Genomic DNA, 22,476 nt, shown 5'->3' with positions numbered 1-22,476 from the left:
CACTGGTCTGTGGGCTGCATTTATTTGTGGAAACACTGGTCTTTAATGGAAAACATACTAAGCTAGAAGCCAGTCCAGTTCCTCACCAACTGTGACCCTCAGTAAGACATTCCTGAGAATGGCCCACCCCTCTTTCAGGGGAGCTACTGTCCTCTTCATCCTGCTAACATGGTCTAAAGGGGAGACGTTCAAAATGTTCAAGGTCTTGTTTTTTTTTTTTTTGAGATGGAGTCTCACTCTGTCACCCAGTCTGGAGTACCATGGTGTGATCTCAGCTCACTGCAGCCTCTACCTCCCGGGTTCAAGCAATTCTCCTGCCTCAGCCTCCCAATTAGCTGAAATGACAGGTGCCCGCCACTACGCCTGGCTAATTTTTGTATTTTTAGTGGAGATGGGGACAGGGTTTCGCCATGTTGCCAGGCTGGTCTCAAATTCCTGACCTCAAGTGATCCACCCACCTCGGCCTCCGAGAGTGCTGGGATTACAGGCATGAGCCACTGCTGAGCCATTGCGCCTGGCCTCAAAGTTCAAGTTCTTTCCGATCTTTCTTCCCTGGTCACAGACACCCGTCCACAGGACAGGAATGTGACCCCAAATAGGTCACATAGGTGTCGCTCCCTAGGATCTCTCTAACTGGAGCTAGGAAGATATTTTCTCTCAGGAAAGGAAGAAGTCCCAGTGATGCTGACAACGTTGATTCCAACCTCATGGGAAAAAATTGAGAATGAAGCAGACATCCAGCGAGAGGCAGAGTCCTGATGGTTTTCAGCCTTGCCTTCTAGTCCTTCAGGGAGGGCCCATGAGCTTGTTTGTCAAGCTCATCAGTCACCTCAGAGTCCTTCCACTCGTTTACTGCTTCAGTTTAGTTGGAGTTTGCTTTTTGTTACCTGCAGCCTAAAGAATAAAAGCCAACAAGGATCATAAGCAGGGATGAGAAAGCTATGGTCAATAACATTTAACAAGTGTAACATTTTATATATTAAAATATATCTAATTACTTGGTTTTTCTCAACTGGGGTGTTTGGCTGCTTTTTTTTTTTTTTTTAAACCAACACTCTGACAGCGTTTTATTTCAAACTCTGATCCCTGCCCTGTGATTACAAAGAGGATGCTGCTGGTTCTCTCTCACAGTCCCTGCTGTGGAAAAAACTGGTATCCAATGTTCTCTGAAACATACTGTCTTTCATCTAGCCTCAGAAGCTTGACATAAAATTTAAAAAAGAAGAGTGTACATGGCCATGTTATACCTGCCACCTGCTAGGGCCCAGCCATCAGCCATGGTTGCTGAGGATGAGACTACTGAAAAGACCTGAGCAGGATGGGAGAGAACAAAGGTAGTTCTTTCTATAGCATGATGGGAATGGGAGACTTCAAAGCTTCCAGCAGCCTCATCACCCAGGCTTCACCCCAGAAGTCATTTTTGTCATCAGGCTAGCTGAGGCTTCTGGGCCTCTCCTTGTGCCTCTTCATATTCTTCTTCTGGTTTCAGCTGAGGGCCAGGGATCATCACCGTCTTAAGGATGGACTGCTTAGGGGGTGCCCATGGGGGAACGATCTTGCTATACATTCTCCAACTTCCATATGGGTTTGTCAACTGCTTTTCGAATACAACATACTCCAGGACATCCTTGGGTACATCTTCCTGTCCATACATCAACCGGCCAAACCGGTCATAGATGGCCAGAGTCTGCCGGGTATGCATGCATACGGTGACCTGGCCGTACACGTTGCCCTGGTTCATCATACTTGAACAGCAAACTTGAACAACATGGGAGGGCTCTAAAGATTCCACGAAGCTCTAGCGGACGGTCTTATATTTGATGTCCCAGGTCACGTCTGGAAAACAGTGTTCAGTTACCAAGGTATAAAGTCGGTCATGGTCTGAGTTGTTGAGACAAAGGTGAGCTTCAATAAAGATATTCTTAGCTTTTTCAGGGAAGTCCTTTATTTTAAACTTGGCATCATAGTCTTTTATCCTCCAGATTGACATTTGCGATGCCATAGTCTTCTTCATTCGTTCAGTTCTCTGTATCAGTCCCTCCTTTGAAAGAGATGATATGCGTGCATCACCCTCAGGAGGAACATAGGCATCAAATATACCAGCTGTACAGGCCAGATGTATGGGACGGTCCGATTTTTCTGGAGGAATAACCAATCCTGCTTTCCGGGCATGTTCCATAAACTTTTTCTGTTTTAAATTTAGGTTGAAAAACAGGATGTGTGAAACGTTTTTTAGTTCTTACTGGAACTATAGCTGAGGACTGAGTCACCAGAACTGGCCTTGAGGTATGGGGGCTGCCATCTTGTTCCCGCAAAGGCCGCCGGGAAGTGGCTGCTTTTTAAACCAATAACCAGTTGTAAATGGAAAAGAAAAACTGGACTTACTCAATTTGTTTCACAGTCAATTTAAGATGCAAAATTATCTGGCTTTTTAGTTTCCAGTTGATCGATTGCCTATCGAGGGCACTTGTAATTTCTTAAATTTTTAATCAAACTTTATTGTTGAAAGTGTTCATTCACCAGCCGAGCGCAGTAGTTCACGCCTGTAATTCCAGCACTTTGGGAGGCCGAGGTGGGTGGATCACGAGGTCAGGCATTCAAAACCAGCCTGGCCAACATAGTGAAACCCCATCTCTACTAAAAATACAAAAAATTAGCTGGGCATGGTGGCCGGCACCTGTAATCCCAGCTACTCTGGAGGCTGAGGCAGGAGAATCACTTGAACCTGGGAGGCAGAGGTTGCGGTGAGCTGAGATCGCACCACTGCACTCCAGCCCGGGCGTCAGTGCCAGACTCTGTCTCAAATATATATATATATATATTCATTCACCATGTATTTACTGAGCACCTACCATGTGCCAGGCCCTTTTCTAGGCGCCGGAGATCTAGCAGAGCGCAGAAGTGACAAAAATCCCTGCCCTGTGGAGCTTACAGTCTAGTGTCATTTTTTAAAATTTGTGTTTTGAAGAGTTTCTTTTTTTCTGTAATTTATTTCTCAAGATTGCATTTTTTAGAAATCTTCAAGATACAATTTCAGAATTAATACTCATTGCTACCATATACTGAAGATCATGTAGGTTGTTAAATGCTTTTATTTATTTTTTTGAGAGCTCAACCATTATCATTATGCCAACCTCAGTTTTTCAGGTTGGCCTAAAGGAAATAGTTCCGGCCGGGCGCAGTGGCTCACGCCTATAATCCCAGCACTTTGGAAGGCCAAGGTCGGGGCGGGGATCACTCGAGGTCAGGAGTTCAAGACCGGGCTGACCAATGTGGCGAAACCCCCGTCTCTACTAAAAATACAAAAATTTGCCGGGGGTGGTGGTGAACACCTGTAGTCCCAGCTACTAAGGAGGCTGAGGCAAGAGAAGCACTTGAACCCAGGAGGCGGAGCTTGCAGTGAGCTGAGATCATGCCACTGCATACCAGCCTGGGTAACAGAGTGAGACTCCAGTCTCAAAATAAAATAATAAAATTAAATTAAAGGAAATAGTTCCAACCATTTAGTTAGGGATTTCTTTATATACAAGTTTGTATATTCATAATGAAATATATCAACATATTCTTCTAAAGCAGTTGAAAGTTGGGTTCATTTTAAGGGAAAATATCTAAAATCTAAGTTTGTTGTTTTAGTTATATAAACAAATATGTACCATAATATCACCTCGTTAAAATTCTGGTCAGTTGACTGTTCTAAATGCTATGACTTGAAGAAAATGTCTCCTTGCATCCAAAACCAGTTCGTTGGTAATTATAAAATCAGCAGCTGTAACTCATAAACGCATTTATATTAGGAAGAGAATGTAAAAATCTGCTATGATTAAGAGAAATTAAGATGAGAGGGTCTTGTGTCCTCAGATGTCAGGATGTAAACATTCTGCTAGTTTTGGAGTATGAGAGAAAGAAAGTTAATTGAATAAATACTGAAGAAAGAAAGGATCTTTGTGGTTCAAAAGGAAAATAAGGCCAAGTACGGTGGCTCACGCCTGTAATCCTAGCACTTTAGGAGGCTGAGGTGGGTGGATCACCTGAGGTCAGGAGTTCGAGACCAGCCTGGCCAACATGGTAAAATCCCATCTCTACTAAAAATACAAAAATTAGCTGGGAGTGGTGGTACATGCCTGTAATCCCAGCTACTGGGGAGGCTAAGGCAGGAGAATTGCTTAAACCTGGGAGGCAGAGGTTGCAGTGAGCCGAGATCGCACCATGCATTCCAGCCTGGGCGACAAGGGTGAAACTCTGTCTCATTAAAAAAAAAAAAAAAAAAAAGAAAGAAAAGAAAATAGAACAAACTGTCTTCCTTCTGACTAGCAGGGAGCAAACAGAAAAGCCCCAAGTCAGTGGTTGTCAACTGTTTTTTTAGTGACTGAACCCTGTATTTCTAGTAAACTCCAACATGGGATCCCTATATATTAAAGAGCTAAAAGCAACATTTTATTAGGACAAATCTGTAAGTTCACATTGGTAACGTCACCCCTTCTAGAAGAAGCGAATAGGCAGTTGTGCCTCCTGAGGAAGATGGCAGGGTTTAGATCTGAAGATGGTAATCTCTCCTGCTCACAGATGCTGGTGGAGGAGAGCACCTTGCCCAAGAAAATGAATCGTATTCGAGGACACTGGGTTAAGAGCTTTTGCTGGGCTTTGTGCTGCAGGCAGTGTTAGGCAGAGGCTCTGTTTAATGCTGCTTCCTGATGAAATTTTAGCTCTGAGGGAAGGTACTCCGGCATTGTGCTGTGAGGCAGAGAGCTAAGCTGTTCTTCCAAAGAAATGAACAAGACTCCCGGAGGCTGGGGACTGCCTAAAGGAAGAGAAAGATTTGATTAGATGGAGTAGAAGACTGGGGTCTTGAGAAGGGTAGTTAGAAAGATGCTAGATGGTAGAAATTATGAGATATTAAATCACCTTAGACAGCCAAAGAGGGCCGGGTGTGGTGGCTCACATTTGAAATCCCAGCACTTCGGGAGGCCGAGGCAGGCGGATCATGAGAGGTCAGGAGATTGAGACCAGCCTGGCCAACATGGTGAAACCCCGTCTCTACTAAAAATACAAAAATTAACTGGGCATGGTGGTGCATGCCTGTAATCCCAGCTACTCGGGAGGCTGAGACAGGAGAATAACTTGAACCCGGGAGACAGAGGTTGCAGCAAGCCGAGATCGTGCCACTGCACTCCAGGCTGGTGACAGAACAAGATTCCAGCTGGAAAAAAAAAAAAAAAAAAAGTGAAAGAATTGAGTACAGTGAATGGAATAAATGTTAAAAGAAAAAGAAAGAGAGAGAGAGAGAGAAAAGAAAGAAAGAAAGTCAAAGAGAAGTTCCAGAAATAACCAATGACTCTTAAGAATATGGATGTCTTTTATTTTTATATTGTTATCCCCGTTTTACGGATGAGAAAACCGAGATTCAGAGAGGTTAAATGCCTCATCAGAGGCCACACAGGAAGCTATTCACGCAGGGAGAGGTGGCTTACACCTGCAATCCCAGTACTTTAGAAGGCCAAGACACAGAGGATTGCTTGAGCTCAGGCATTCAAGATCACTCTGGGTAACATGGTGAAATCCTGTTTCTACAAAAAGCACAAAAATTAGCCAGGCATGATGGCACACGAGTAGTCCCAGCTACTCGGGAGGCTGAGGTGGGAGGATGACATGAGCCTGGGAGATCAAGTGAGCTGTGATTGCACCACTGCACTCCAGCCTTGGGGGCAGGGGCAAGAAGCTATTCAAACCCAAGACTGCCCATTTTCAGAACCCAGCTTCCCACTATACACTATCAGGCTCAGGGTCCAAATTTTAAAATATTCTGCTTCCCACTTGTAAGTCATATTGTACCTGCTTTACCAGGTTGCTTAGATGGACATAAACATATATATATATATATTTATTGAAAGGGAGTTTTGCTCTTGTTGCCCAAGCTGGAGTGCAATGGCGCGATCTTGACTCACCACAATCTCCGCCTCCTGGGTTCAAGCAATTCTCCTGAAGAGGTCTATATACTTTTAAAAGACCACCACAGACAATTTTCCTCATCAAATCCTGCATGTATGCAGAGGAATGACAGAAACTTCTTTCTGAGGTGTGCCCAAACCAAGAAAGAGTTAACATGAGTGCTTTAGAATATGGAATTTGGTGGATGTACTTATTATGTTTTCTTTCTTTTTTTTTTTCTCTTGAGACAGAGTCTCACTCTGTCGCCAGGCTGGAGTGCAGTGGTACGATCTTGGCTCATTGCAACCTCCGACTCCCTGGTTCAAGCAATTCTCCTGCCTCAGCCTCCCGAGTAGCTGGGATTACAGGCATGCACCACCGCACCCAGCTAATTTTTGCATTTTTAGTAGAGACGGGGTTTCACTATGTTGGCCGGGATGGTCTCGATCTCCTGACCTCGTGATCCGCCCATCTCAGCCTCCCAAAGTGCTGAGATTACAGGCGTGAGCCATCACACCCAGTCTACGTTTTCTTTCTTTTCTTGCTTTCTTTTTTTTAATTTTTTTTTTTTTTTTTTTTTAGACAAGGTCTCACTCTGTCACCCAGGCTGGAGTGCAGTAGTGCAATTTCGGCTCACTGCAACCTCTGCCTCCCCGGCCTAAGTGATCCTCCCACCTCAACCTCTTGAGTAGCTAGGACCACAGGCACATGCCACCACGCCTGGCTAATTTTTCCTATTTTTTGTAGAGACAATGTCTCCCTGTGTTGCCCAGGCTGCTCTCGAACTCCTGGGCTCAAGCAGTCTACCTGCCTTTGCCTCCCAAAGTGCTGAGATTACAGGCATGAGCGGTCATGCCTGGCCACTTTTTTTTTTTTTTTTTAATGAAATTTTAAAGTCTTATGGGACCTCTGATGCCTCCAGAATGGTTTGAAAATCATGTCTTAAGGGACCTCCACCCAGGCCAGTAACTGAGAGTTAAATAACCTATGAGGCAGGAGATAGGGAGAGACCCACTCTAAGGATTTTGTTTCTGAGTGATTTTCATGTTCCTAACATTCTTTTGTCATAGTTAAAACCCAGGAAGCTCTAAAGGGGCTGTTTCCCGCCCCATCCTCGCCCCCAAAAGTGGCCTGGCATTTTGTGTTAGAATCACTAGCACTATACAAGGAAAAGGTGGTTTGTATTCACCAAACTCTAAAGCTTGTCTCCAGGAAGTGCAATTTAGGGAATGGGGTTAGGAAAGTTTCACTTTTCGTCCAATCCTGTCTATATTGTTTGAGTTTTCCCAATGAATGTCAACTACAGTGTACTTTGGTCATCTAAAAACTATACAAATCCAAAAGCTAAGCATAGCACCAGTTTTTTTTTTTAACTCACTCTGAAGCTGTTTGTGGGGACCTCTTACAGTATGGTGACTCTAGGCTGTCATGAAATCCTGCTTCTCTTTACATTAGTAGAAATTTCAGACTACAGGGAAAACAAGCTTTTAATGACTTAGAAGTTTTTCAGAAAGCTAACATAGCAATCAGTGCTCCCTGGCTGGGATTTCAAATCCACTTAAAGTAGTTATATATCCGCAAACTCCACTCTCATATAACACAGCAGCAGCAGAATTGAAATTAGAAGACTTGGGATAGAGTCTTATCTCTCCTGTTCATTAATAGAGTAGCCTTGGGCAAGTGGATTCACCTTCTGAGATTAGGTTTCCTCCGTTATTAGATGAGGCCATTTAATTAGATAACACCTGAGGTCCTTTTTAAAGACCATTATTTTATGAAATTTTACAAAGTGAGTAAAAACTAGGTTTCCCAGGCTTCTTGCATATAATTCCACTGCAACATTAACTGAGAGTTTAATAATCTAAGAACAGGTGGGGAGGCTGGGAGAGACCTACTCTTTGGGGGGATTTCTTCAACACCTCCCACTCCGGCAAAAAAAGGAGAGGAAAAAATAGAAATTAATTTTTAAAATATTAGCAAATTGGCTGGGCAGAGTGACTCACACCTGTAATCCTAACATTTTGGGAGGCCAAGGCAGGTGGATCGCCTGAGGTCAGGAGTTCGTGACCAGCCTGGCCAACATGGCAAAACCCCGTCTCTACTAAAAGTACAAAAATCAGCCAGGAGTGGTGGCAGGTGCCTATAATCCCAGCTACTTGGGAGGCTGAGGCAGGAGAATTGCTTGAACCCGGGGAGGTGGAGGTTGCAGTGAGCCAAGATCATGCCACTTCACTCCAGCCTGATCATAAGAGCGAAACTCTGTCTCGGGGGGAAAAAAAAAAAAAATATATATATATATATATATGAATTATGCTTTTCCTAAGGCATTGTTGAACGCTTATTTTTTAAGCAATAATATACACAGAAGATTGATGATAGTTTTTTTTTGAGACAGTCTCCCTCGGTCACCCAGGCTGGAATGCAATGGTGTGATCTCAGTTCACTGCAGCCTCCACTTTTCAGGCTTAAGTGATCCTGCCATCTCAGCCTCCCGAGACCACAGGTGCATACCACCACACACAGCTAATTTTTGTATTTCTTTTTAGAGATGGGTTTTTGCCATGTTGCCTAGGCTGGTCTCAAACTCCTGGACTCAAGGAATCCACCCACCTCAGCCTCCTGAGGAACAGGGGCTATAGGTGTGCACCACCATGCCTGGGTAAGCCCTTTTTTATTTTAATTAAAGAAAACCCTTAAATTTCCACTACATGAAATAGTGATTATGACATCTCATTTTACAAAGGTTTGAGATGAAATCACAGGTTTGACATTTTCAGTAGTATGGGTGTGGTGGCTTACGCCTATAGTCTCAGCACTTTGGGAGGCCGAGGTGGGAGGATCACTTGAGGCCAGGAGTTCGAAACTAGCCTGGGCAATGTAAAGATCCTGTCTTTCTTTTTTTTCTTTTTTGAGACGGAGTCTCGCTCTGTCGCCCAGGCTGGAGTGCAGTGGCGCGATCTTGGCTCTCTGTAAGCTCCGTCTCCTGGGTTCACACCATTCTCCTGCCTCAGCCTCCCTAGTAACTGGGACTACAGGCACCCGCCACCATGCCTGGCTAATTTTTTGCATTTTTAGTAGAGACGGGGTTTCACTGTGTTAGGCAGGATGGTCTCGATCTCCTGATCTCGTGATTGGCCCGCCTCGGGCTCTCAAAGTGCTGAGATTACAGGCATGAACCACTGCGCCCGGCAAGATCCTGTCTTTATAAAAAGTTAAAAAATAAAAATTTTAAAAATTAGCTGTTTGCGGTGGTGTGGTGGTTTGGGCCTGTAATCCCAGCTACCCAGGAGGCTGAGGAGGGATGATCACTTGAACCGAGGAATTTGAGGCTGTAGTGAGCCATGGTCATGCCACTGCACTTTAGCCTGGGTGACAGAGTGAGATCCCAACTCAGAAAAAATAAATAAAAGAAAGGAAAAATGTTTCCTGGAAAAGAGCTCATCCTGACTTGATTTTGGTGGGGGTGGGAGAAGCAAAAAAAATTTTTTTTCAGTAGCAAGTCCATAAGATGCAGATGTTCAAAGACATTCTTTTATGAAATAGGAGTTATCTTGGCTCCCATGCTCACATTTTCACCAAGGATGGGAAAACTTAAAATTTGCCTCTTAAGGTAAGTTAGTCACTTCTGGTTTCAAACACAATTAACTCAAGATTAAAACTCAGTAAATGCAAGATCATCTCGCCCTCACATTTCTGCTCCCCTCTTTCTCCCCAGGGAAGACCTAAAGTTGGGGCTGGGGTACCTCACCTCTCATCTTGGCCAGGAGAAACGTTTTCTGTCCTCTTGCCATCCCCTACCCTCACAGCCTTGACTGCCTCTAGCTGGTCCCACTGGTCGATCTCCCACTGATGTCATTGGTCCCTCCATGGCCTCCAGACTGGAGGTATGAGCACTGGTCCTCCTAGTTGTCCAGGCTGGCCCTAGGCCTCCCCTGCTCTGACCCCTGCCCCCTGGAGGGTTGGTAACTCTGGGCCACTTTTCCCATCCCAGACACGAGGCCCATCCCCTCAGGCCTCTCTTCCAGCCATCACCACCCTGAGGCTCTGGTGCCACATCAGACCCAATTTCATGCCACGCTCCTCTTGGAAACTGCAACTGCAACCTCCCAGGCTGCTTCAACCAGGCCCGAGGAGTGACTGGTGCGCTGGCGAACTGGTTCCCTTGGGAGGGGTTTGGGGGAAACCCTGATTTGTAGCTTTTGCTTGGCTCCTGTAGTATAAATACTCACTATGGTTGATTTCAAGTTGAGGAGAAATAACACCACCGACCAATAAGATCTCATAAGCTGTGACAGCAAACTGTGGCTTGGCACTTTGTTGACTCCAGGAAAGGGGGAAAGTGAACTTGGCTCTAATGCAGTCTCCAGCAGCCAAGCTTTCCTCCCACCCCTCAGGAACCTTCCCTCTGATCTCATCTCCTCGACTACATTTTTAGTGCTTGGGGTGGGGATTATGTCTCAAAGTCTTCTCTCTCATAGGATTCCTCACAGGGCACTTGAGGAGGCACTAAGTATGCTGACTGATGACAGTGTTTTAAAATATAGCTGTTAGGCCAGGCGTGGTGGCTCATGCCTGTAATCCCAGCACTTTGAGAAGCCAAGAAAGGCAGATCACCTGAGGTCAGGAGTTCAAGACCAGCCTGGTCAACATGGTGAAACCCCTTCTCTACTAAAAATATAAAAATTAGCCAGGAGTGGTGGTGGGCACTTGTAATCCCAGCTACTTAGGAGGCTAGGGCAGGAGGATTGCTTGAACCCGGGAGGCAGAGGTTGCAGTGAGCCAAGATCATGTCATTGCCCTTCAGCCTGGGCAACAAGAGTGAGACTCCATCTCAAAAAAAAAAAAAAATATATATATATATATATATATATGGCTGTTAAAGGCAACACCACACCGTTTTTCACTATCAGAGGCGTAAAGGCTACTCACCTCTTGTGATTTTCCCTATAGACCTGATGAAGTTAATCAATGCCCCAAAGCTTCTCAATCTTGCGCCAGAGAGTATCCCTTACATATTGCCAAGGAATGTTTAATGGAGCAAGGTTTGGGATTTTGTAAAGTGTGTGTATTAGGATGGATTTGGCTGAAGTCTAATTAATTGATATCATGATTTAAAGTCGTATGCAGGAAGGCCTGACAACTCACTAGCAGTCTGCAGTCGGCATTATTAGTTGGTATTAAGTCTTGAATAGTCTTTGTCACCCTAAGAGAGAAGCTTCATTTTAGAAAGTATAGGATTCATTGCAAAAAGGACTTATTGAGCATCTACTATTTGCAAAGCACAGCAGATGTGCAGGCCAGTGATTTTCAAAGTGGCCTCAGCATCACCTAGGCGCTTGCACATCCCTGGCCGGGCGTGGTGGCTCATGCCTGTAATCCCAGCACTTTGGGAGGCCAAGGCAGGCAGATCACCTGAGGTCAGGAGTTTGAGATCAGCCTGGCCAACATGGTAAAACCCCATCTCTACTAAAAATGCAAAAATTAGCTGGCATGGTGGCACGTACCTGTAATCCCAGCTACTCGGGAGGCTGAGGCAGGAGAATCGCTTGAACCCAGGAGGTGGAGGTTGCAGTGAGCGGAGATCGCACCACTGCACTCCAGCCTGGGCAACACAGCGGGACTCTATCTTAAAAACAAAAAACAAAAAACAAAAAAAAAAAAAAAAAAAAGAGGGCAAATTTGGAAAGCAACTTCTTTTTCTCCCTCCTCAAACACCTACTTTATGAAGCTTTCTGTTGCCTATAGGATAATATCCACGTTCCTACCATTTATTGAGCACTTATTATAGACCAAGTACTTACTAAGCAATGAAAAAGCATTGTATTTGAATCTCACAATAACCACTTAGGATAAATATTTTATCCCTATACTTTGCATTAGGAAAAGTGCTTGGAGAGGGTAAGTTAATTATCTAAGACTACTGTAGTGGCTGCATTACGGTCTACCAAAGATGGGCCCACTAGAACTTATCTGGAATAGGGTCTTTGCAGATGTGATTAAGGTAAAGACCTTGAGATGAGATCATCCTGGGTTAAGGCAGGCCCTAAATCCATTGTCAACTCCAAAGGGAAGGGAAGGGGAGGGGAGGGGAGGGGAGGGGAGGGGAGAGGAGGGGAGGGGAGACAGAGAGGCACACAGAGAAAGGCAGGCTTAGTGAAGCCAGAGGCAGAGCATGGAATTTTAAAGCCCCAAGCAAAGGAGCACCTGAGGCTACCAGCAGCCACCAGCAGCTAGGGGAGAGGCATAGGCTGGATTCATCCTCAGAGCCTTCAGAGGGAAACAGCCTTGCCAACACCCAACATACCCCCATTTTGGACCTCTGACCTTCAGAAACATGAGCGAATAACTTGTTTTAAGCCACCCAGTTTGTGGTAATTTGTTATGGCAGCCCTGGGACATGAAGGCAACCATTGAGCTGTTGCAAAAGTGGGACCTGGATTCAAACTGGGGCCTGACTTCAGAGCCCATCCCTATCCGACCTCCTTCCATCTTCCGCCTCTGTGTTTCCACCTCTTTACCCTCTCCCGTCCTCTAGGCACGCTGAGCGTGGTGTTCTCTGAACACACCATGGCACACGGCCTGTGCCTTTGTCATGCTGCCCTCGACCCAACACACCCTCCCTCCCCCTCTGTCCACCTGGAAAACTTAACTTTTACATCTAGCTCCAACAACTCCTTTTCTGAAAGGTTTTCCGGAGTCTTCTCTGCTACCCAGGCACATTTAGTAGATCTTCTCCTTAGGAGGGCAGGGTCTCCACAAAAACCTGAACTTTCTAAAAATATTTGTATCTGCAGTGCTTAATAAAAGCATAATAAATATTTGATAAATGAATGAATGAATGAATGAATGAGTGACATCTGTTGCTGAACTGTGAAATAGATTGTAGATCCCTCAACCACATCATTCCCAGCCAAACAAAAAAAGTCACAGAATACAACTGAAAATGTTGAAAACAGGGGTCTCCTTGAGAGTAAGGAAGCAAGAAAAGTGGGGGTACCCTTAACAGCTAAATGTATTTCTCATTAACTGATCAAATATTGGTGTAGCTTTCTCAATGAAATGTGTTTAGCTAGTTCCCTGGTTTATAAAATCTCCTAGGAAAATGACTAGAGTTGGCTTTGTTGGGAATCAGACCTGGCCTTTGAGGGGCGCTAGAGCCAGCACTGTAGATGGCCCATCCTATAGCTCTCCCTCCCTTTATCCTTGCTGGAAGGGTCCTAATGTGTTTAGGTGTCTCTACCTCTGCTATGTGGCTCAATTGTAAACCACGAATGATTGAAATTGTCCACAGTGGTACCAGTTCTATTGCCAGTGTTAGTTTGGAAGTGGGCATGTGACCCTACTCTGGCCAAAAAGGTATAAGGGAACAGGGTGTGGTGGCACATGCCTGTAGTTCCAGCTACAAAGGGTGGCTGAGGTGGGAGGATCGCTTAAGCCCAGGAGGTTGAGGCTACAGTGAGCCAAGATCACGCCACTGCACTTCAATCTGAGTGACAGAATGAGACCCTGTCTCAAAAAAAAAAAATATATATATATATATATATCTCCCATATATTATATTTAAAAATATATATTTATAAAAATATATAAATATTTTATATATATAATATATATGGGACATTTTTCTGAGGAGCTTCTGGTAAGGTACTCTGAAGTCCTGAAAGAGAGGCAGGGGAAGAAACTGTTCCTCTCTGTTGAACACTGTCATGTCTGCATATGATGCTGCAGTTGTGGCAGCCACCTTGCAACCATAAGGAGTGTAAGCCTGTGATAGCAAAGCTAATACCCTCGAGGTAGCTGGGAAGAAGTGGAAAGTGCACAGACCTTAATGTCATTATTGAGCCACTAGAATAACTAACCTTAGACTTGTCCTATCCAAAGACTGCTTGTTTTAGAGGTAATACATTTTCTTTACTGGTTAAGCCATTTTAAATTGAATTGATCAAATCTTGGTGTAACTTTCTCAATGAAATGTGTTTAACTAGTTCCCTGGTTTATAAAATCTCCTAGGAAGATGACTAGAGTTGGCTTTGTTGGGAATCAGACCTGGCCTTTGAGGGGCACCAGAGCCCCTCAGCCAAAGAAATATTTCAGTTGCCTGAAATATTTCTGGTGCAACCTGGACAGACGCCTGAAAACTCTACCATTTGCAATTTATTAAAGAAAAGTTCTGAGTGTTAAATTACAAGTTTCACCCTTGAGAGGGATACATCACCAAACTATTAACATTACAGAATTTATTCATTTATTCTTTCCTCCATCAAGCATTTATTAAGCACCTTTTCTATAACAGTCACTTGGCTATACTCTGGGATAAGAAATGATAAGAATTGATAAGAATGAAGAGTATCAATTTACAGCTAACATTTAAATCCTCCTTTATATCATTCTGCCTAAAGTTATTTAAATGCAGTTATTTTTAGTTTAAAAGCATGTTTGAATGTAGACTTGATTTAAAAAAAAAAGTTCCCACTTATAGCTACATTAATGCACAATTGTGAAAAAGAGGAAGGGCCTCCAGCTCTATCCATGTTAATGTGCATGACTTGTGGGGAGACTGTTAATGAGAGAAACAAGAAAATATGGACCCCCTAAAAGCCTGCCCTTGTTCTAGGAAGGTGATAAAAATGGGGGTGCAGACCAAAGCTGAGACAGGCAGGGAGAAGAGAAGCGTTGTGCTCCCTGTCTGAGGATGTGAGCCCGAGGCTCCTGCTGAAAAGGCAGACAGCCCGAGAACCATCAAGCAGAGGGCGTGAATCCAGCAGAAAGGCTGACTCAATGTGAGCGCTTCCTAAAAATAGCAGAGCAGGGTTGTAAGGCTTCCTGTCCAAACAGATGTAAAACTGGCAGGTAGTGTGGGCTGGGGGTGGGGGGTTGCGAATGAAAGAAGAGTGGGGGCCGCCTTGACCAGAGACCTCAACACTGGGGTTCCAGGTGCACACTCGGCTCTGCCACTTGCTTCCCATTCAGCAGGGGGTGGCTGCACGTGGCGCCAGCAGTATCTTAGAATGGGTGACAGACAGAATTGCTAAAACCACTCTGAACCCATTTCATGGAGATGAATTTTAATGGAGTGAAAAAGAAATTTTTTAAATGAAAATTAAAAAGTGTAACTTTTTTTTAAGGCCTGATTTTGCAAAAAAGCTCAGCACATATTCTACTGAAAACACTTTCAGAAAGGTGCCCAGCAGAGCCTGCATCCCCCATGGGACACAGCAAGATTGGAAAAGGGGTGGCAAAGCAGGTGGCTAATTTATTTTCACCACTGCCTGTGCGGTAAACAGCATCTTTTTCAAGAACACAACAGGGAAAACAATGTCAGCATGAATTATTTAATAGTTATAAGAATTACTATCTGCAAATACTCATGGATATGCTCAACCCAAAACCTGAATGTGTCTAATGTGAGTGTAAGTCAGCCTGAGATTTCATGAGACGCCTGAGACCCTTGTGGAATGAATACTAGAGAGCATTACTTAGATTCAGACCACTGTCTTCCAGGAGTGATTAGTTTGCATCTTCTCAGCGGGTTTCTCCCTCTTTTTTTTTTTTTTTTTTTTTTAATTGAGACAGAGTCTCGCTGTGTCACCCAGGCTGGAGTGCAGTGGCAAGATCTTGGCTCACTGCAACCTCCACCTCCCAGGTTCAAGCGATTCCTCTGCCTCAGTCTCCCGAGTAGCTGGGATTACAGGCATGCGCCACCATACCCCACTAATTTTTGTATTTTGAGTAGAGACGGGATTTCGCCATGTTAGCCAGGCTGGTCTCAAACTCTTGATCTCAGGTGATCCACCCGCCTGAGGTGGGAGGATCGGCCTCCCACAGTGCTGGGATTACAGGTGTGAGCTGCCGCACCCGGCCCAGTTTTCTCTTGACAGTCTTTCTTTTCCAAACCATCTTTTATCCCAAATCAATCCTCTGAAAGAATGTAGCAGGTCAGGACATGTCATCTACTCAAAAGAATCCTCAACAACTCCTATAAAACACAAAGCCCAAATTTAGACGTTTTAGCTAGGCATCCAAGGCCTTCTGTGATCTAGCCCCTTCCTACTATTCCATATTCCCCAGGCAGGCTCCACCCCTCCAGGGAGGCCTGTGGCAACCCACTTGCCTGTGATGGGGTGAGGAGTTCAAGTCCAAAGTGAAGCATTATCCCAGGCTGTGGCCACACACCTAAGCCCCAGCCTCCAACTCAACTTTCATCCATCTGAAACTGATCTGTTGCGCCCCAACTGCCTGATTTCTGGATCTACTTCCTAAGTGGTTCGGAGCAGAAGCATGAAGACACAGAATTAAAGACCCAGCCTTAACATTCAAATCATTATCACCTCCAGGTGGGGCACTCTCTGGGATCTGGTCCTGATACAGTGTTTTGAGACGGGAGAGAGGGAAGAAGGCAAGAACTGGGGAGACCTGGACACTGACAGGGGAACAAGGAGAGGGTGCCCTAAATGACCAAGGTGAGCAGAGAAACCTCAGCTTCCACAAACGTCAGCCTCACTCTGCTCTGATTTGATAAATAGAATAGCTGGAGCTTGTACTTCTGTTTCTAATTTTTTTTTTTTTAATTTGAGACAGAGTCTCACTCTGTCGCCCAGGCTGGAGTGCAGTGGCCGGATCTCAGCTCACTGCAAGCTCTGCCTCCCGGGTTCACGCCATTCTCCTGCCTCAGCCTCCCAAGTAGCTGGGACTACAGGCGCCCGCCACCACGCCCGGCTAGTTTTTTTTGGTATTTTTTAGTAGAGACGGGGTTTCACCGTGTTAGCCAGGATGGTCTCCATCTCCTGACCTCGTGATCCCCCCGTCTCAGCCTCCCAAAGTGCTGGGATTACAGGCTTGAGCCACCGCACCTGGCCTTCTGTTTCTAATTTTAAGATATGAAAATGGATCAGCAATATGTTTTTTTGTTTGTTTGGTTTTTGTTTTGAGACAGAGTCTCGCTCTGTTACCCAGGCTGGAGTGCAGTGGCGCAATCTCGGCTCACTGCAAGCTCCACCTCCTGGGTTCATGCCATTCTCCTGCCCCAGCCTCCCAAGTAGCTGGGACTACAGGCACCCGCCACCATGCCTGGTTAATTTTTTTTTTTGTATTTTTAGTAGAGACGGGGTTTCACCGTGTTAGCCAGGATGGTCTCGATCTCCTGACTTTGTGATCCGCCCACCTTGGCCTCCCAAAGTGCTGGGATTACAGGCGTGAGCCACCGCACCTGGCTGGGTCAGCAATATGTTAATCAAGCTGACCTGAGCCCTTCCTGGCCAGGCTGCAGCCTCCACTGGGCCAGGGTTGGGTGTTGCACTGTTGTAGATCTGTTGTCCAGGGCTCCACCTCTCTGACTGGGCTGCTTTCCTGCCTCCCAGGGTGGAGAGGATGTCTCTGGATTTGAACAGACAAGGCCGCTAAGATAAAGGCCCTGCCTCCCCTCCAGTACTGCTAATTCCTCCTGCTTTGTCTTTCCCATGGGCCACCCCTTCTGGTCCATAGCTTAAGTTGGCCCCCATCGAAGCAGAGGAGAAGGCATGAGCCCCCCGATTCCTCTAGCAATGACCCAGGATGTTCAGCAGGCCACAGTGTCTATGCACTGGGCCCAGGAGTCAGAGATGTGGGTGTAAACATGGGCAGTACCCTTTGCCAGTTATGGAACCTTGGGCACGTTATGAATCTAATCTCAGTGTTTTCATCTGTAAAATGGATATGGCAATTGTACTTACCTCATATGACTGGTGTACAGATTATATGAGAGAATAAGTAGGCTGGGACCTAACCAAGGGAAAGCCTGGATGCTAAAGAATTGGGAAGTCAAACAGTCTGAACTGTGTTTCTGGGAGACAATTCCAGTGGCAGCAGAAAGGGGATTTGGAAAAGTCTTAGAAAGAATCCATGAACCTCAGGCATCCATTCAGCTGCTGACTCCAGGTGGCCCCTTGTTCCCAACCAGCCTTCCTGGAACAAAGGATCTGGCCTGTTGCAGCTAAGGGTAACTTGGGAGGGGTGAGGGTGGCAAGGAACCACAGGTGGGAGTTCTTTCTACAGGATTCTCTTGCATTAAAAGATTTTTAGGGTGGCCGGGCGCGGTGGCTCACGCCTGTAATCCCAACATTTTGGGAGGCCGAGGCGGGTGGATCACCTGAGGTCAGGAGTTTGAGACCAGCCTGGCCAACACGATGAAACCCCATCTCTACTAAAAATACAAAAATTAGCCAGGCGTGGTGGCGCATGCCTGTAGTCCCAGCTACTCGGGAGGCTGAGGCAGGAGAATCATTTGAACTCAGGAGATGGAGCTTGCACTGAGCGGAGATGCTGCCTTTGCACTCCAGCCTGGGCGACAAGAGTGAGACATCTCAAAAAGTAAAAATGTGTAGGGTCTCTTCTCAAAAATCACCCTTTCACAGACCTTTGAGATGATTTCCTCTCCTCTGATTTAACATGGCAAAGGCTCGTTTATTTCAGCATGGAGATTAGAAACATTAGAGAAAGTTGTAATGGGAGGAATTAAGATGAGTCCTTCCTCTAATCAGTACTACAGGGATCTATATCACATTAGGAGCCTGCTGTGATAGGCAGAATCATGTCCACGCAAAATGTCACCACCCTAACCCCCAGAAACTGTGACTATGATGCCTTACATGGCAAAAGTGACTTTGCAAATGTGATTAAGTGAAGGACCTCGAGATGGAGAGATTCTCCTGGAATATCCCGGTGAGCCGGATCTAATCACAGGCGTCTTTAAGATCGGAGAACCTGTGCCAGCTCCCCAGGCTGTCTTAGCCTTGCTCTTCTGGGTGCTGGTGACTTTCCACCCATGAGAAAGACCGTGGGGCTGGGCCCTTCATCTCCTCCCAGCCTGAGCCTTTTCTAGTCACTCCCATTGTTCTGAAAGCTTCCTGCTCTCTCCTATCCCCCGCAGGCCGCGGGAGGCTTGTTAGCACACATTTCTATGGTGCCTCCTCCCGGAGGGGCAGGGCTCGGGCGCTTTTGGAAACGTGAAGTCCCGCAGAGGCCTCGGAATTACTCAGCATTCACACGACACGCCGTTTCACGCTCCGTGGGCACGTGTCCTTCTCTCCCCAAATTTAACCCCTCTGGGCCTCAATGTCTCCACCTGGGCTGGAGCAGAATGGTGTTTGGAGTCTCTTTCAACTGCCAGCAGGGAGCTGTGACTCTCCCGGATTCGCTCTGAGTCCCTGAGGCACCCTTGGCTACAGAGAAGCAGTGACAACCAAAGGAAGCTTCCTGAGCCTTCCTTGTACGGCCGGCCGGACTTCTGGGTGGCCAGAGCCTGGGCCTCCCTCCGCCGCTTCCTAGTTGGGGCCGGAGCAAGTTACCTCATATCTCTGCGCTCCCGCTTCCCCACCCGCAAAACAGGGACGCCAGGGATCTCTACCTGGGAAACCAAAGGGAAGAAGGCAGCGCGCAGTGCCTGGAGGGCGGGGCGCAGGAAGGGGAGCTGCTGCCGCTGTCTGGGGATCGGGCCCATGGGTGTCACTGGCACTGTGGCTCGTGTGCCATTGACATTATTTCCATGACATATTGTGGAATAGTCACTCTGTTTCAATGACTGGGCAGGAGGAACCAGGGATCCTGGTCCTTGCTCCCGAGGAGACGCTCACACCTGCGGAGGGGCACACACCACGCCCAGCCCCAGCAACGCTGGTGTCTGGAGTCTTCACTGCGCATCCTCAGCCCGCTTCCCTCTGCCCGCGCCAGGGGCCTAGAAACAGCACCCGAGGGCAGCCAGCAGGGCCCACGTCCTGTGCAGATGGCACCGAGCGAGGAGACGGGAGGAAGAGGTGAGGTGGGCACCCACCAGGACGGATGAGGCAACCGCCAGGCACATGCATGCACACTCACACATGCACGTGAAGGTTCGTTCTCACACACAATTATACACACAAACGTGAAGGTACATTCTCACACACAATCACACTCACATACCCACTCACACACACAAACATGAAGGTACGTTCTCACAATCACACACCCACTCGGAATCACCAACGCAAAGGTGTGTTCTTACACACAATCATACCCACTCACATTCACACACAAATGTGAAGGTACGTCTCACACACAATCATGCTCAAACACCCACTCGCACACACAAACATGAAGGTACATTCTTACACCCAATCACACACACCCATTCACACACACAAATGTGAAAGTATATACACACAATCACACCCACTCACACTCACACAAAGGTATGTTCTCACAATCACACACCTATTCACACACAAACGTGAAGGTATATTCTCACACACACAATCACACCCACTCACACAAACGTGAAGGTACATTCTCACACACACACGAAGGTACGTTCTCACATGCAATCACACACCCACACACACAAACGTAAAGTACATTCTCACACAATCACCCACTCACACAAACGTGAAGGTTTATTTCCACACACAATCACACTAACACACCCACACACAGAAACATGAAGGTACGTTCTCTCACACACACACCCACTTATACTCACACAAACATGAAGGTGCATTCTCTCACACATACACAATCACACACACAAACGTGAAGTACGTTCTGACATAATCATGCTCATACACCCACTCGCACACACAAACACAAAGGTACATTGTCACAAGCACACGATCACACACACCCACTCACACTCACAAACATGAAGGTACATTCTCACACACACTCGCACTCACACACCCACTCACACACAAATGCGAATGCATTTTCACATGCACATTTACACACCCACACACAAACACGAACATACATTGTCACACACGCACTCACAAACATGAAGGTATAATTCTCACACACAGGCCAACGTGAATGTACATTAGCAGACATGCACACTCACACATCCACTCATGCACACGTATGTGAAGGAACGTTCTCACACACACACCCCACTCTCACACACATTCCTCACACCCCTCCTCACATTCACAGTCCTGCACACACGCTCTCACACCCAGCCACAGTGCCCAAGGAGTGACCCTGTGAGAGTCAGGGAGACTCCAACACGGGGCAGAAGAAGGGAGAGACCAGGAACAGAGACAAAGAAGTGAGAACACAGGGACAGACTGGCCGGTGCTGTCGATGCTGTCAGAGGAAGACTGCGCTGGAGTCGAGGGGCCCCAGATGCAGTCATGGAGAGGACTAGGGCGGGCAACCAGCCCAGCCGTGCAGGCCACGCTGGGGCAGAAGTGCTCAGGGCTGCCCAGCTGTCTGCTGTGAGATCCTGGTAACTCCAGTTGACTTGTTCCATTGAGAGCTGCGCACCATGTTGGTACCCATGAATCCCCTCCTTCCTGACAAGGATCCTGACTAGGGGTTAGTGCTGTCACTGCACCACAGAGACACAGGCTTGGGGGGCTCAGTAATTGGTCCAAGGTCCTCAGCTCTCATCAAGACCATGCTCAAAGCCAAGCTGATTCCAGAGAGCCAGCTTTCCCTAGGGTACCATACGCCTCTCCTCCAGGTCACAGGATCCAAGCTGCTGAGCCTCTGAGCCAGCAGGAATGGACGAGGGGTGTGGGCCCTGCACAGGATGCTTGAGTATCACATGCCACATTCCCCCGGTCCCCCTCTCTATTCCCGTTACTGCTGCAGGCACACCCCAGCAGCACCTTGCCAGGTATCTGCACTGAGGATCCATTTCCTTCCCAGGCGCTCACCACTTAGCCTCCTTTGCACAAACCTGGAAGAGCCAGGGAGAGAACACCCTGACTGGCGACCCTTAACCAACAGGGAAGGATGGCAGGAGGACGAATACCCACCTCTGCCAGCCCTTCAGTGGAAAGCTCTGAGGTGCCTTCTGCAAGGCTCGTAAGACAGTCCCAGCAGGATCAAGGCCCCCTCCCACACCAGTGGCCAACTCCGTAACAAACCCTCATATTTACCGGCTTTCCTGCCTTCTCTGTTTTGAACTTCCCAGGCTCCCGTTCTGTTTCCCTGGAACCACTTCCCCAGTTAAACCACCTGCATGCAGGCCTTGTCTCAGGTTCTGCTTTCAGGCCCCAAACAGGGCTCTCCTGGTGCCCAGCACCAGGGCAACTAATGATCTTCTCTCTCCCACTTCTGTTTTCCCCCAGGACACAGAGTTCTGCTCTGATCTATTGTTTGCTGGATTCAAGAGCCACCGCATTTCCCGGGGGTGGGAGGGGGAACCATTCTTGTTTATCCAATAACAATTAATTCTCAGCCATCATCTCTAGTCTTGAACCACACAAACAAAAAGGTACCTTCAGCAAAGAGGTATGCCATCCAGGCAGATGCTGGGTTGAGGTTGAGGGGTCAGGATGCCCTCCAAGCTTTGACCTAAGTCCATGATTCTGTCTTCCTTTTAGGATAAACTGCAGGGGCAAGTCACCCGTGCAGCCATTTGAGGTCCTGAGTTGTGTGTGTTTAGATTTCCTGTATCATTTGATTATAAAAGCGAAGCATGCCAGTTGTCCAGGTTACATCAATACAAAATGTATAGCATGGAAAATAAAAACACCTCCCCCATAATCCCACCCTCTTCACTTGAGGGTGGTTATTTTTCGTTGCCCTGGGACCAGGACA

At 46.7% G+C, this 22,476-nt stretch overlaps 1 pseudogene; it reads right to left on the bottom strand.

Moving 5' to 3' along the window:
- Positions 1 to 1,059: 1,059 nt before the first annotated feature.
- LOC139357733 (large ribosomal subunit protein mL45 pseudogene) lies at positions 1,060 to 19,399 on the bottom strand (annotated as a pseudogene).
- Between the last annotated feature and the right edge of the window lie 3,077 nt (positions 19,400 to 22,476).

Source organism: Macaca nemestrina, chromosome 13, assembly GCF_043159975.1.
Source record: "Macaca nemestrina isolate mMacNem1 chromosome 13, mMacNem.hap1, whole genome shotgun sequence".
Classification (NCBI taxonomy): domain Eukaryota; kingdom Metazoa; phylum Chordata; class Mammalia; order Primates; family Cercopithecidae; genus Macaca; species Macaca nemestrina.
This window is presented reverse-complemented; position numbering and strand designations above follow the sequence as displayed.